Below are 14,735 nucleotides of genomic sequence, written 5' to 3'. Positions count from 1 at the left end.
AGTACAGAGAATATTCATTGGAATATTCTCTCTAATATCTTATTACAAAACTAGCCATTATTGTTGCTTTGAACACTTGACCTCGGCCATAATTGGTAGTAAGTTCCATTAATCTTCATTCGACCTCGGCCTAATCACCTCTAATAATCTCTCCTTGTGCTGGATTCCCTTAGTCGGATTTTGACCCATACAACAATATGGCTAGTACAAGAGTCAGCATGTGGACAAGCATTTCCTAGTCAGCTCCAAATCGCCTGGAGTCATATAGATCAAAGATTGAAGATCAGGAGCCAATACCAACATCGCCATATGCTTATCGAACAAGGTCGTTCCGGAGCAATCTGTCCGCACCTTCTCTAGACTAATAAATTTTGAGTTTTTTGTGATATTTCATTGACTACGTCCTACAGTTACGATTGAGCTAGCATAACAGACGGGATCCATCTTTATTGCTTGTAACATATAAGAGAAATCCTAGAGAACTATTAAAATTGGATTACCCTACAAATATTTTCCCTTTCCCAACATCGTAACACATTCTAATTACTACACGATACTATTATACTCAAATTATTGCTATAGCTTTTTTAATCGTCTCCACTGTTCATTCGCTATTGTCCATTGAAGATTAATCACTAAGATTTTCTTTCTCGTGTTCTTATTATTTTGATATAACACTTGGCTGAACAAAAAGTTTAAGACTCTTTAGCCAACTTCAATTATCAATAATAAAGAAGGTAAAACTTAGTCAAGAATAATTAACTTCAGATCTAAACATATACAATGGGAAATAATGAAAGATAGGAACATCTTAGATTTATTGATGCCATAATCTTATATCAAACATGAGAATTAGGCTTACATCTGAAGTAGAAAAGAATCACAAGTGAGAGAGCAAAGAAGAAAACCGGAGCCCCCTTGTATTAGTGCTTACACCCATCTATATATAGTTCCTAGAACTTCTATTCAGTTGTCTTTGACCAACATGCTTTCCTACGGCTGTCCTTTTTATCATTACTCGAGTACAATATTGACTTGACATACGCTATCGATGATTTGACCCCGAGGTCGATCGTGGTGTTCTTTGCTATTTCGCCACCTGGGCGAGATCCCAGCTTGGCCGACCACTATGATTAGATTTTGACCTATACAGTTAGTCCCTCCGTCCGTCGAGGTCATATCTTAGAGGGCTTGACAGGCGAATTCTGTCGATTCGAAAGTTAGAAGAAATCTAAATGTTTACGCCTTGAGCGAGATTTTTAGGTCGAGGCGATGGTGTAACGCTTCAATGATACCTTTGGATCGTCGCATCCATTCGGAGTTGAACCGTTATGCTAATTCAAAATGTCGTTTGTAATCACTATTATTATGACACACGTTCCCTATGGATTGAACCGTTTCTCATTCCCTATCAGTTTTGATTGGCGACTCTCGGGTTTACCGCTCAGGGCATGTATGTTCCTATAAATAGGGGAAACACCATTCTATTGGCACACTTTTTTGATCTATCAAAGGAGTTTTGCGAGTCTTTACCTTCTCCGATACTTTAGATTTTTTAATTCACTCTCATGCTAGTCGGAAATTGACATCACCGTCTTCCCTCTTACTTCCCTTTGTTTATTAGCTCTATTCAATTGAGATAAATGGTTGGTACTTCTTCTCGCGCTGACAGTTTTGCCAAAGTTCCGGCACTGGAAAATAATGCGTTTGCTCCCGGAGGAGTGGAGGTGGTGGAGGATGAGTGGGTTCCAATAGCGGCCGAAATATTGCCCCGTCCGGGGAAGCCATGGACCGATTTTAATAGCCATGCCAGAGAGGAATCTGAGCCTATTTCCTCTATTATGGATAAAGCGGCGATCACAGAGCTTAAGACCAAATGGGGGATTCCACACCATGTTGAGATGTTGCCGGCGGTAGAAGATGACATTATACATTTTGACCGCCCAAGATATTGTGCATTCTACGCATATCCTTTTATTGTCAGGTATACGCTTCCTCTTCCTTCCTTGGTGGTAGACTTCTGCCGTTTCTACGAGGTATGCCCGACTCAACTTTTGTCGTACTTAGACAAATTGTTCCTCATGCTGCTCAAATTCGCGGAGCTTGCCGGTCGGGAGATCACCCTGGGGCATATACTCAATATTTTTGCCCCTTAACTTATTCGAGGCACGATGATCCACATGCGCCATCGAGGAACGAAGAGTCCGGTGGTGAAGATGGATGATAGAGACAATCATCGTTTCTATGAAAACTCTTTTTATGTGCGGACCAAGCACCTTGTGGCGGATTCTGCAGGGTTCCCTGAGAGGTGGAACTTCTCACGTAAATTTTTATATTTTCTGTCGAAGTGATGGTCAACCGCTTTTCTTTGGGCAGTATTAAATCATTTGTACTTTTGCAGCCGCGAGACTACCCCTTACGCCCGTTGACAATATCTGCGGATAGGTGAATGCCATTCTTCCTCATACGGTGGGAGTTTGCGAATGGGCGTCTTTCCACGAGATATACGGACGTAAGCCCTTTAATGGTAAGTCAACTTGCTGCAGCTTTCCAGTTTTTCACCTTGCAATTTGACCTCGTTGCTTATACGACCATTGCCGTCATCAGGGAGAGTGCGAAGGGTGAGGGCTCCTCCACTTGCATTTCGTCAGCCGACTTCTTCTAATCGGCATGTACCAAGGTCTGCTGCCCAACCTACAACGGGGGCTACTCAAGTTGAACCTACTACCGGAGCTATGTACATGGAACTGTTCCCCAATTTGGGACTCCAACTCCTACTGCCCGATCAATAGGTGAGTCTTCCTATGCTGTGGAAGGGGAAGGTCCGTCGAAGAGATGGCGAGTGGAGTCCGAAATGGATCCCCCAGCCGCAATATGTTTAGAGGGAAATATTCTCTTGACGGTGTCTGAAATGGGTAGTGATGCTAATCCGACCACAGAGGTAAACCCGACAACCGTGACCAACCTGACGGCAAAGGCTTCGGCAGCTACTATTGATCAACAGGCTACTATGACAGGAGGTCGGGGTCCCGAGGCCGCTATTGCCACTTTGGGTGGGACTTCATCTTCTAGATCGAGTTGTGCTTCTTTTTCAACTGCAGATAGGGGAAAATGTGTCGTGGTCAACGACTACGAGTCAGAATCCGATCTTATTCCTGATGATGTTAGAATGTTTGAGGAGGTCCTTACTCACTCGGTGGTAAGAGCTGGAGGTCCATCTCATATACTTGAGATTCCGTCGGAGATTAACCTTCTACAGGACATGGAGGACTTGGTATCACAGTTTGACCTTTTGTGCTCTGTTGTAGAGTGTGAGGCTCTTCGGGACGTCCGTGATGTTGATTTGATACATGAAATGGCCGCTATGGTTTTGAGGGTAAGTTTCTCCTCTTCTTTCATTCGTGTTCATTTTGTTTTTGGCAACCTTGGCCCTTATCGCCTCTTTTCTTCCTTTTTTGGGTTTTCAGTCGTACATGCTGGAGATTGAAAGTGCTCGTAGGGCCGACACTCGGGCCAAAAATTTTCTGATGATGTTGGAGAAGTATCGGCGCTACTGCAACAAGTGTTGTGAGATGCACGAATGGCTCAAGGTGAACGCCGACAGTTAATCTATTGGGGAGGAACTGGAGAAGAGGTATCAGGAGCTGATGCAGTCTATTCGCAGGAATAGCGAGCTCGAGGATCCACTTCGTGTAAAGGATGAAGAGCTTGAGTTGGGAAAAAGGGTCGCTACAGAATGTGAGCATCTTCAGGCGAAGGTGCTGTCGCTGCAGTCTAAGTTGGATCAAAATGCCATCAGAGTTGAGGCTTTGAGTGCAGAGTGGATGGGGAAATTAGCCGAGCTGGAGAGGAAGGTCTCTGAGTTGGAGAGTGCCGAGAGTGCTTGGGTGTCGGCTTCAGCGAGGGCTACAGCGTTGGAGGACACTATCCGCGTCCTTTAGTCTGAGCAGGAGTCTAAGAGGGCGATGACTATGCTCATGGAGGCGAGGCTTGAAGAGCGTATTGGAAAAATTGACCGGAAAGCTTCAACCTTGGGAGATGGGGTCACCATTCTTGAGGCCGAAAAAGCAATTGTTGGCCCAAGTCGGATTTTCCTCCGCCGCTGTTCCTCGCCATTAGCACGAGCTCTGGGTCCATGCTGAAGCCCAACGGGACATATACAAGAGTTTGTAGAAAGTGGGCAATGTTTCTAAGGCCGCTTATGAAGGAGCTTGGGCAAAGGCACGAGAGGCTCGTGTTAATCGTGGCTATGATCCTGCGACACCAGAGGCCCGAGAGGATGTTGATGCTAAGGAGGAATTTCCTGGAAATGGTGATGGGGAAGACGTCGGCAATGACACTGAGTGAAAAGCTGTTACCTTAGTCTGTTCGTTTTTGCTTGTTGTTTTATTTTTTCATGTTTTCTGTACTGGACCAATTTTAGCCGCATATAATCTGCGGCCATTTGTGCAACTGTCTAAATAAAAAAGGGTTTTTGTCATTATACATCCTTTGTGTTTTTCTCCTTTCCCCTTGCTTTACACATCTTTGGCGTAGACTCTCGGATTTTTGTATGGTGAATTCCTGAATTTTTAGGGAAGCCAATTTTAATCGTACCGAGTAGGATTTTGTCGTGAGAGTCTAAATGGAGTCTCATCAAATTCGCCTATTTGGGCAAGATCGACTTTTTAATTACCGCTTAAGCAGATTAATCCTTGACTCAAAGGAGGTTATATTCGGATTCGTTGTCTTAGCTGAAGTCAGTGTCGACTTGAGTCATTCGAGTGGGATCAAACTGTTGTTGACTTGGGCGAAGTCGCTCTTTTCATATATATTCGAGCGAGGTCAAACTTGGAGTTTGTAGCGAAATTAGTTTTTTAGAAAGTAAAAAAAAATGTACGACAACGACCGATGACCGCAAAGGCGTTATTGAGGGTAAGATCGGGATGTTAGTCCGCATAATTTGAGCGGGGTCGAACTTTCCCTTTTGCGATGGCCTTTTGACATAGGGGTGTTGTTTCGGGCTAGATGTCGAAATATAAACCCGTCATGATTCGAACGAGGTCGAGCTCTTCTCTTTGGCGATGGCCCTTGGCCGTAGGGGTGTTATTTCGAGCTGATGTCGAAATATTAACCCATTATGACTCGAACGAGGTCGAACTCTTAAAATTGACGATGGCCCTTGGCCGTAGGGGTGTTATTTCGAGCGAATGTCGAAATGTTAACCTGTTATGATTCGAAGGAGGTCGAACTCTTCTCTTTGGCGATGGCCCTTGGCCATAGGGGTGTTATTTCGAGATGATGTCAAAATGTTAACCCGTTATGATTCGAAAGAGGCTAAACTTTCTCTTTGCGATGGCCCTTGGCCGTAGGGGTGTTATATTTAAGCTGATGTCGAAATGTTAACCTGTTATAATTCGAACGACGTCAAACTTTTCTCTTTGGCGATGGCCCTTGGCCGTAGGGGTGTTATTTCGAGCTAATGTTGAAATGTTAACCTGTTATGATTCGAACGAGGTCAAACTTTTTTCTTTGGCGATGGCCCTTGACCGTATGGGTGTTACTTCGAGCTGATGTCGAAATGTTAAACCGTTATGATTCGAACAAGGTCAAACTTTTCTCTTTGGCGATGACCCTTGGCCGTAGGGGTGTTATTTCGAGCTGATGTCGAAATGTTAACCCGTTATGATTCAAACGAAGTTGAACTTTTCTCTTTGGTGATGGCCCTTGGCCGTATGGGTGTTATTTCGAGCTGATGTTGAAATGTTAACCCGTTATGATTCAAATGAGGTCAAACTTTTCTCTTTGGTGATGGCCCTTGGCTGTAGGGGTGTTATTTCGAGCTGATGTCAAAATGTTTGTCACACCTCCTTTTTCCGCGCCCGCGAGGGTACAGGGGAGTTTTCTCCAATTAAAGGACAGTCGAAACGGGATTTGTTTGTTTGTTTCAGAGTCGCCACTTGGGAATTTTAAGGCGTCCCAAGTCACCAATTTTTATCCCTGAATCGAGGAGAATATGACTCTGTCTATTTAACAGTCTGCGCACCAGAAATCCGGATAAGGAATTCTGTTAACCCGGGAGAAGGTGTTAGACATTCCTGAGTTCCGTGGTTCTAGCACGGTCGCTCAACTGTTATATTCGGCTTGATTATTTTGATTTGTTAAATACATTTTTATTTCATGATTTTATTGTTACCGCTTCTATTTAGATTTAAAGACCCTTCTTTGAATCGAATCACGCGTACGTATATTCGTGTTATAAATTATATTTTAACGTGAAAAATCGTGTTACGCGTACGTATACACAATGATATTGATAATATAATAATTATTATAATTATTTTCGAAATTATGCTTTAATAAAATCAAGAACATTCGCCCCTTTTGTATAATTAAGTAGTGAACCTCACATCTCGGGTTTTTATGAAATTAATAATGATATTCTCCGAGGAATCCCTTTTATTAAATATTCGATCGAAGTTGCGCGAACGCATAATCCGAATTGCTTTTAGAAATATAATCAGGTTACGCGAACGTATCCCTAATCACAAAAATATTCTTGATAAGGTTCTCTACAAATTGTTATTATGTGTTGACCGCGAGTCTTGTTTTACACATATGAATCATATACCTCAAATTTTAAAGAATTAATGACGTGAAAAAGAAAACAGACAATACGTATCTTAAAACTAACATTTTTTCGTGGATACAACATTTGGATGTCCATAAATCGAATCGTGTGTAAAATTGGGAAAGAACTTAAAATGGTAAACAAATTAATAGTTTCCGCAGAATCTTCATTGTTTCATTTAAGGCGAACTCTTCTTCTATATATCTTTTACATAAAATGCCACAATTCGTTTATAAATCCTATGTCCTTCTCATGTATTTGTTTTAGTCCAAAGTTGCAATGGTTTGGTTAATGTTTGCAATGGAAGACAAGAGTCAAGTTGATAAGAAAGAGAACTATTATACAAATTGATTCAATAAAATTTCATCACATGCAATATAGTTGTACGTTTGAACCATTCCTAATATTGTATCAACTCACCTTCCACATATGATTATATATATACTCATCATCATGCCATATATGAACATACAACTTATATCAATCTAAACCAAAATCAGATTTTTTACAAGATATACTAATAATGTAATTTCTTGATACTTCCATTCTACTTTACATTTAGCTAACAATATTACGGGATGTAATTAATGGCCCATTTTATGCCATGTTCCCTACCTTGATATTTCAATCATGACTTCACTTAATGAAAATTCCGAAATAGATGATATTATTACAACACTTAAACGAATTTTAAGAGGTAACAATTATCTTATATTCATTACGCCAAAACGTACTATTATATTAATCAACTGAAACAAAAACCAAATTTTTTAACTAATGAACTTGAACGAATGGAAAACAGAATTATAATTCCCGAACTTCATTAATTTGTCATGTTGAAGCTTTTCGTGACATGAATTTACAGATATGTACCTGATATTGGAAGCAAAAGAAAATGAAGATGAGAATCAGCAGCAGTAATAACAGTACAACAGCAACAACTGCCCAGCAACAGTAACAACCCAGTAACAGACCGGTGGAGTAGTAATCCCAAAAACAAAAGCCTTAAGCTTTAAATGAAACAACAACCATCAATACTAATTTCAAACAAAGAAAGAAAGCAGTAGATTTTTTTTAGTTTTTATTTTTATTTTGAAAGCTTAAATGTTTTTCGGAATTTTTCTCTCTTCTATTCTCTGTCCGTTTTTTCTCTCTATCTGTGTGTGTATTTTTTTCTCGTTTATCTCTTTTTTTTTATTATGTCTTGTGTTCAAGACTTCTTCTTATAACCCATCTCATAAACCTTTCAATTAATTAAAATCCATACTTTTTCTCTACCCAACCCATTATCTTTCCACTCATCCCCATTACATTAAATAAACATATCACACCACCCCATTATATTTTGTCCCCCATGCTTCATTTAAAATAATGCAAGATTCCCCCTTTAAATTAAATCTTGTCCCCCCTTTATATTAAACAACTATATCACAACCCACCCCATTTCATTTTGTCCCCCATGCTTCAAATAAACAATTTCAAAATGTACAATTCCTAAACTACCCCTCCGACCTTACTGAAATTACCAAACTACCCCTAAACGTACTACAAATTTACCAAACTACCCATCAGCTATAACACATCAATTAATCAAACTTAACCAAAATATAGACAATATGATCAATTTCTAACAATGTTCAAACAACAATATGAACACGGATGAACATCATAACAACAATATCACATGAACACGATTTTAACAACATTTCAACAACAAATCACATGAACACAAATTGAACAACAAAGAACAACTAAAATTTGATTGAACAATATTTTAGCAACAAACAATTCTATTTTCGGATTCAACAACTACAACAAACAAGTATATTTAGATTTCTAACTTCAATCATATTGAACTTAAAATCAATTCTAACAACATTACAACCAACAATTCCTATATTAAACTTTATGAGACAAATTCAAGAAATAATCACAAATGGTAAACAAGAAATCAAGCTATACAAATTTCGGATTCAAGAACAATCAAACAAAGTATGAACATGAATTAAATCTATTTTAAACAACAAACATGATGGATTTAAACGATTAAACCAACATATTTCTCTAACACAACTAAATTCTTTAAACAAATAACAAGATCGACGAAGAAACAATTATGAACTTAAACTTGAACTTAACAATATTAACAATTTCTAACAATACATAAACACATGAAACAAATTGAAGAAATAGTTAATTAAATTTCAATTTGAATCTAACAAACATCAAACTAACAAATACTTACTTAAACAATAATACAAACATGAAATAAACATGAAAACAACTAATTAAACTTCTATTTTGAAATCTGAAAATTAATTTAACAAACAACATGAACACACTAGAAAATTATTTCAACGACGAACAAATCAAACAAGAATTAAATTACTTCTTTATTTTGGATCCGAAAAATACCAAACAAAATATGGACAAAATTTGAAACATAAACCAACTAACCGATTCAAAAACAACGACGAAGACGAAGATGATGGAGAGGCATGAAGCAGTAGGGAGCTGCTGCGACGAGCAGCAACAACATCGCGGGAGCAGCTATGGCGGATGGCAGCAGCTGGTCGAGGAGATGGAAGATGCAGCAGCGGAGTAGAAGAAGAAGCCGCGACAGCAGCGGCGTGGGCAGCGATGGGGTTTGTTTGCTCAATGATGGGGTGTTTGGCGATAATAGAAGCTTGACGAAGCATCACTAGCAACGTCCATGGTGGGTTGTGAAACTTCACGAGATGGAGAGCTGCTGGACATCAAGCAGCAGCGTGAGGTGAAGGAAGAAGAAAAAAAACAGCAACGTTTGGAGCTTTGACGAGGAAGAAGAAGGCGCAACGTTGTAACCATGGGAGCTCGACGTGACCGGAGGAGCTTGGGCGTTCATGGCTTGGGTAGGCGGACTGGAGAGTGGTCGATGTTGGGCAGCCATGGTTGGAAAGTTTGGAGCTTTGGGGAAGAAGAAGATAGGGAGGGGGGGGGGATGGGTTAGTATAATTTTAGGGTTTTCTTCTTCTTCTTTTTTTGTTTTTGTTTTGTTGTTTTTGTTTTGTAAAAAATGAAAGACAAAGGGGGTTTGGGTCTTTTGGGTTATGGACTGGGTCGACCCAGTTCGAAATGGACTGGGTCGTAGGGAAGATTGGGCCATTTTTTGGGCCTGTGGCTTGAAATTGAAGAAGAGGCCCAATTCCGACTTTCTTTATATTTTCGCTCTCTTTTCTTCTTTTATTTTTCTAAAACTAAATTATAAAAATACTTAAACTATTATTAAGAACTAAATTAAGTTATAAAAGCGCAAATTAACTCCCAATAACAATTAACGCACAATTAAGTATTAATTAAGCATAAAATTGTATATTTGGACATTAAATGCTAAAAATGCAAACGATGCCTATTTTTGTAATTTTTAATTTTTGTAAAAACAAATTTAATTACTAACAATTGTAGAATTAAATCCTACATGCAAAATGCGACGTATTTTTGTATTTTTTATTAATTTAACAAATAAGCAAACACAGACAAATACAAATAATTATCCAAAAATATCACAAAAACACTCAAAATTGCACATCAAGAAAAATCATTTTATTTTGCATTTTTTGGGAGTATTTCTCATATAGGGCAAAAATCACGTGCTTACAATGTTAACTCGTTATGATTCGAACGAGGTCGAACTCTTCTCTTTGGCAATGACCCTTGGCCGTAGGGGTGTTATTTCGAGCTGATGTCGAAATGTTAACCCGTTATGATTCGAACGAGTTCAAACTTTTCTCTTTGGTGATGGCCCTTAGCAGTAGGGGTGTTATTTCGAGCTGATGTTGAAATATTAACCCATTATGCTTCGAACGAGGTCAAACTCTTCTCTTTGGCGATGGCCCTTGGCCGTAAGGGTGTTATTTCGAGCTGATGTCAAAATGTTAACCCGTTATGATTCAAACGAGGTCGAACTTTTCTCTTTGGCAATGGCCCTTGGTAGTAGAGGTGTTATTTCGAGCTGATGTCGAACTGTTAACCCGTTATGATTTGAACGAGGTCGAACTTTTCTCTTTGGCGATGGCCCTTGGCCGTAGAGGTGTTATTTCGAGCTGATGTTGAAATGTAACTCGTTATGATTCGAACGAGGTCGAACTTTTCTCTTTGGTGATAGCCCTTGGCCATAGGGGTATTATTTCGAGCTGATATCGAATTGTTAACCCGTTATGATTCGAATGAGGTCGAACTTTTCTCTTTGACGATAGCCTTTGGTTGTAGGGGTGTTATTTCGAGCTGATGTCGAAATGTTAACCCGTTATGTCATTGTCAGATTTTGGCAAATCATAGACTACCATACTGTCTGTAGACATCAGAGCGGATCTTGGCGTACACGATTTTGCTTTTTTTTTTTTGGAGAGTTTCGAGTGTCCCCTGGGGGAGTCCCAGTTTCACTTAACCTCTGCATTTCCTGGGTGAGTCCCAGTTCCCTTAATTTTTGCGTTTCCTGGGTGAGTCCCAGCTTGCTTAATTTTGTTTGCATTGGAGAATTTGATGTCGGAGAGTGTAAAACGTTGTTGTTTTGCTGACTGGGGGTACCATATGCGTTCGTTTCGTGCATATATTGTAATTTCCCTGTATCTAGTCCCTTTATTGTTTGTCCTGGAGAGCTCGTCGGTAGGCGGGGCGATGAATTATCCCTTGAACTTGGAGATATCCCCCTCATCGCCTCATTAAAAACCTCCCCGAGAAAATCGTATTGGGACAAAACCTGAGCGAGGGAAAAGGAGTACGACTTAAAGGGCGTCAGTTTCCAGAAGTGTTTGAGCTGGGCGATATTCCAGTTATTTTGTAGTAGATTTCCTTCCATTGTCTCTAGTTGGAATGTTCCTTTGCTCGCTTGCCCGTATGGCGCTTGTGTTCCTGTTTAAGTAAACAACAGAGGGTAAACCAAAATGAGATTTTCCTTACCTCGATCCAATGGGTCGGTGAACGAGGGTAGCCTTATAGCGTTGCTTGCTCTGCCTAGCGTTTAAGTGGTTGATGGAATAGTGGTTTTAGATTCGGCGGCCGTATTCAACTCTCCTTTCTTTTATAAAGGTGCCCTAACTCCGCGTGGGTTGGGTTCGCCTTAACTGCTACGGTGTATAAATCGAGTCCGAGTTCGATCTCGTCTGATTCGTATCCATAACAAGGGAGACATGTCGTGCCTTGTTCATGGATCATCCGATGTGTGGGGGGATGTGAGAGTAGGGAAGGATGTGCCCATTCTTTTATAGGATTGCGCAGCAGGTGTCATCCTCTCGTGTGGACTTTGCGTGGATATTGGTTGTAACTTCTGCTTTTATGTAGCACCCTGATCTGGATTAGCATGTGAGGTTTACTTACCACTTTTTCGGGTGGGTGATTATATTTCACCGGTTTTGGATCTGAAGGAAACTAGAAATTTAGCTAAGAAATCCCCACAAACGGCGCCAAATTGTTTGAATGAAAAGTTTAAGACTCTTTTGCCAACTTCAATTATCAATAATAAAGGAGGTAAAACTTAGCCAAACATAATTAACTTCAGATCTAAACATATACAACGGGAAATAACGAAAGATAGGAACATCTCAGATTTATTGATGTCATAATCTTATATCAAACATGAGAATTAGGCTTACATCTGAAGCAGAAAAGAATCACAAGTGAGAGAGCAAAGAAGAAAAGCGGAGCCCCCTCCCCCCCCCCCAATTGTATTAGTGCTTACACCCATTTGTTCCTAGAACTTCTATTCAATGGCCTTTGACCAACATGCTTTCCTGCGACTGTCCTTTTCATCATTACCCGAGTACAATATTGACTTGACATACGCTATCAATGCTTTGACCCCGAGGTCGGTCGTGGTGTTCTTCGCTATTTCGCTACCTGGGCGAGATTCCAGCTTAGCCGACTACTGTGGTCAGATTTTGACCCATACAACACTATCTTTCATTAACACTGATTCAGTTGCATTAGTTTAAGCTAGTTATTTGTGGCCTAATTTTGTAAATCTAGTAATCGAATTTTAAGTTAAATAATAGGAGTAATTTGTTATCATACATACTCCGTCAATAATACGATAACAAACCAATAATAACATGATGACATCGACAGGATAACAACGACATAATTTTGAAGAGATGAGCGTAATTTTCAATATTGTCCAGCTATTCCAATAAACCATTAAAATATCATGTTGAATTTGACCATCCCAACCTAATTTATTCCCATTGTACAACCTTTGATCACATAAATAATAGAATTGAGCGCCTCGCGCTTCAAATATGTATTTGATCTCGTTGCTGCCGTCTTTCTTTTATTTTTCATTTCTACTTTTTTAATTAAAATTTTGACCATTGAAAACAACTCGAAATCAAATAAAATGATACTAGCTAGTAGTTACCAAATACCAACTCGAACACAGGACGTGAATTTCTATACTTTTCCTAAAAACCATTGAGGTCAAAGTAGTATAATGAAGACACATACCACAAGAATGATAAGGACAGTTCGGTGCACAAAGTATTCCGTATTAACGTAGGGCCCGAAAGGGCCGCACCCCAAGAGTGTGATGTAGACAGTCTACCCTAATGCAAGCATTAGTGGCTGCTTTCACAGCTCGAACCCACCACCTATAAGTCACACAGAAACAACTTTACTGTTGCACCAACGCTCCCTTCCACAACTCAAACATATGAAACAAACATATTTGCCCGACTAAAGTGACCAAATTCTATATATACCACACTTCACCAGCCATTTCCACCATTATATTGTTGCTCTCAGAGCCCCTCTAGCAGCTTCGCGCTTCATCTCTACAGCTTTACGACTTCCACAGAAATACATACATACTTAGTGCATAAGGAGATCACGAGAAAACCGAGATGTTAGGTATCCGAACCCACTGGCTCGATGAATCCGGATTCACGTCGGGTATGGCAAGAATAAACTGTAAGTAGAGATCAAATATATAAGAGAGAGATCATACCTATAACCAAGATGCTCAGCACAGATTCAAGACAAAACAGCCCAAAACCGATGAAATAGAAAATCTAAATGAGGAAAATAGCATATTCATGTTAACAGACTGACTCCTATAATTTGTATGCTATACTTCATGCTATACATCATCGCCCATGAGATCTGTTGTAGGTAGAATGCCTCTGTTCCAACAAATTGTAAAAGGTCAGGTCATGAAACCAGATAATAATTGCAACAACTTAGAGCAAAATCCAGAGAAATCTAAAAGCAATTAGCTAAAAGAAGGACTAAAGCTCGTTCCAACAAGTCGTACGAAAGGAACTTACGTAAGTGATTTTCCATCAAAAACTAGTCGAGGCAGAGGCGGACCCAGGATTTGAGCACGACGGGGCACCATTGTATGCTAATTACTATCGATAAAATTTGGCGTACAACTCTTTGAGTACTTAATGATTATGATGCCTTATTATCCAAGTATAAAAATAAAGTTCTAAAGAAAGAGAAAGCACCGAACATAGAGAGATATTTCTTCTCAAAATGGGTGCTACGAAAAGGGAAGGTGTTTGGTTTAAGCATGTTTCAAACTTTAAAGTTTCTAATTTTTTCTCAAATAAAAAAGGACCAGTAATCAAAGGGGTATTCAAACTTCAAAAATAATCAAAAACTTAATAAAGAAATCAAGATTAAGGGTGTGTTATAATCAAAGAACTGAAGAAGAATCTTTAACTCTAGTTGTCATTACCGAGTCGAAGTTAACAAATATATATATGCTACTTTATCTAAGTGATTGTTGAAGAAGGTTGTGGCAATAAGTTGCAACCTTAGGCTTTTAAAAGGGAGGGATTTAAAAAAGAATAAAATTAATTAAGTTCACTATTATAGGAGGGATTTAAAAAAGAATAAAATTAAATTCAAAGAAGGATAAAAGTAAAAAATAAAAATTTGGAGAAAAGTTGGTGAAGGGTCTCGAACCCTAGTAATCCAATTAAAGGGTTAATTTTAAGAGATTCATACAACCAGTCCTCCCGTGTACATTTTATGTCTTGGATGCACAAATAAAATATTTAAGATGTCCCAGCTATGTACAGCTATGTACAGTGATATACAAGCTATATATACCGGGTTTTTGCCGAGGTTAACGGTCCCGTGACCCATC

Source organism: Nicotiana sylvestris, chromosome 8, assembly GCF_000393655.2.
Source record: "Nicotiana sylvestris chromosome 8, ASM39365v2, whole genome shotgun sequence".
NCBI lineage: Eukaryota > Viridiplantae > Streptophyta > Magnoliopsida > Solanales > Solanaceae > Nicotiana > Nicotiana sylvestris.
This window is presented reverse-complemented; position numbering follows the sequence as displayed.